Here is a 2,567-nt window from a genome sequence, read left to right on the forward strand (position 1 = left end):
GGCAGCGCAGCTCAGATTTGACCCCTAGCCTGGGAACTTCCATATGCTGCAGGTGTGGCCCTAAAAAGCAAAAATAAATAAAATGACTCTCATATGTGTCAAATAGAGCCCAATTAAGACTAATTGATTTGCAAAATCAATAAGCTTGGCCTGGTTTTTTTTTTGTTTTGTTTTGTGTTTTTTGTCTTTTCTAGGGCCACTCCTGCGGCACATGGAGGTTCCCAGGGTAGGGGTCCAATCGGAGCTATAGCCGCCGGCCTAGGCCAGAGCCACAGCAACGCGGGATCCGAGCCACATCTGCGACCCCCACCACAGCCCATGGCAACACCAGATCCCTAACCCACTGAGCAAGGGCAGGGATCGAACCCGCAACCTCATGGTTCCTAGTCGGATCTGTTAACCACTGCGCCACTACGGGAACTCCTTGGCCTGATTATTTACATAAATGTAACTGATCTTACCAGTCATGATATGATGAAATTTTTTATAAAGAATCTCAAACTGAACTTTTAAAAGGCCTTTCAGGGACAGGAAAGCCTCACCAAGGGCTTGTCATCAGATTCCATCTGTGATATCTGTGGATTTGGGTGGATTCTTCTCTCCTAGAGAGCTTCCCAAATATCTTGAGATTCTTGCACCTGTCAAGAGGTGGTTATCCTTATCCACCTGGAAAGGCTGCTGGGAACTTAAGCATTTCCAGTTTCTATCCCTTTGTCTTTCGCTGGCCTCGCTCAGTGGGTTAAGGATCCGGTGTTGCCATGAGCTGTGGTGTAGGTCGCAGACGCAGTTAGGATCTGACGTTGCTGTGGTTGTGGTGTAGGCCAGCGGCCGCAGCTCGGACTAGACCCCTAGCCTGGGAACCTCCACATGCCTCTGGGGCAGCCTTGGACCTGGAGGCTTTGTGTCAGCCCTCGGCCTGCCGGGGTCTCAGCCGCTCCCGGCGCCGTGGCCGCTCCCCTCCCGCCCGAGCACCTGTGGCCGTGGCACGTGGGGCGCGGGGGCCCCAGAGCCTTTGCCTGACCCTTTCCCCGGGGCAGAGGCCGGCAGGCGGGTGTTAGGAGGCCTCGCGGCGGCTGGAACGCGGCCCCCCTCCCCTCTCCGCTGTTTTCCGGCTCTGCTCGGGGGCCGGCGGGCCCCCGACACATTTGGGAAGCGTTTGCGCCCACGGTGTCCAGGCGGTTGTGGCCTTGTGTTCTCTGCCTCTGTGGTGCTGGCCGGATTCGGGTCCTCGAGGGCGTGACCGCTGGGCGTGGGAGTGAGGGCGCGGGGGCAGGGACCCTGCAGGGGGAGGGGGGCTGGGCCCCCCCAATATTGCGCATTTTGGGACAACGGACAGAGCTCGTATCCTCCCCCCGGGGTCCTCCGGGTTCTGGCGTTGGGTGGGTGCCCCTCTGGCAGGATGAGCCGGATCGCTCCTCAGCCTCATTCTGGAACCTTTTTCCACTCCTGCTGTCCTTGAGATACCAGCAAGTTTTCACAGATCATTTTGGGTGGTGACTAGGTGGGTATTAATTTTATTGTTATTTGTTAACATGTACATGCATATTTGATGCAGTTTATATAAGTGTGTTATATTTTTAAAAAATTAAATTCATTTTAAAAATATAATAAAAAGCTAATAAATAACCCCAAGGTGGAAATATGCAGATAACAGGAACTTTCTTGAGTTGACAACAGGCAAGAAAAAAAATATTAAAGGAGTTGAAAACAAAGTTATCTGCATTTAGCAACCAGTGTTTACTCAGTGCCTGTTGTTTGCTGGGCATTTTTCTAGGACTTCAGATGCATCACTGAACAAAACCAATAAAGATCCCTTCCCTGGGGATTCTGGGTTAGGGAGTAGGGCCAGAAAGTGAACAAGAGACATAAAAATTGGTATATCACATTTTCCGTTTTTTGTGACAAGTACCAACTGAATGTAAGAGGGAAAGCATAGAGGTTTTTTAGTAATTCAGGCACTAGTAGACTGTGAACTGAGGCAAAATTGTTTTGAGAGAAATAATTTATACCCACTATTTATGGATATGGTACGTATAAATTAATAATAGAGAATTACATCTATATAATAATCACTTATTTAGAATATCAGATTCTATGATTGGTATAAAGTTTGTGACAAAAAAGTGTTATAATAATAAGAGCAAGTATCAACCATAACCTGAGATTTCTGAAATGACTCACTTCATCTCAGAAAAAACTTGGCAATAAAACAAAGGCTATACATATCAGGAACGAAAAAAAAATCACCCATAGAAAGATTTTATTTCTTTTAGTAAGAAGCAGTTCAGAGCTGCAGCAAGAAAAAAGTTTTGTTAGTAACACAGAAAACAAAGGAGAAAATGTGCTGATGGAACAGAAACTGCATTTCATATGTTCAAGAGGATGTCAGAGAAAGGGTGTGGACTGCTGGAATTTGGGTGAATTTTGGGTCAGCTGGCGTCCTATGGAGCAGAGTAACTGAGGATTGTTCCTGTTCTTCCAGGCATCTGGGCACATCACCCTTCCAAGCAGATCACAGGTGAAGTCCTGTCCTGACTCTGTCATCCAGCAAATTGGTAAAAGAGGTA

This window comes from Phacochoerus africanus, chromosome 2 (genome assembly GCF_016906955.1).
Source record: "Phacochoerus africanus isolate WHEZ1 chromosome 2, ROS_Pafr_v1, whole genome shotgun sequence".
Lineage (NCBI taxonomy): Eukaryota > Metazoa > Chordata > Mammalia > Artiodactyla > Suidae > Phacochoerus > Phacochoerus africanus.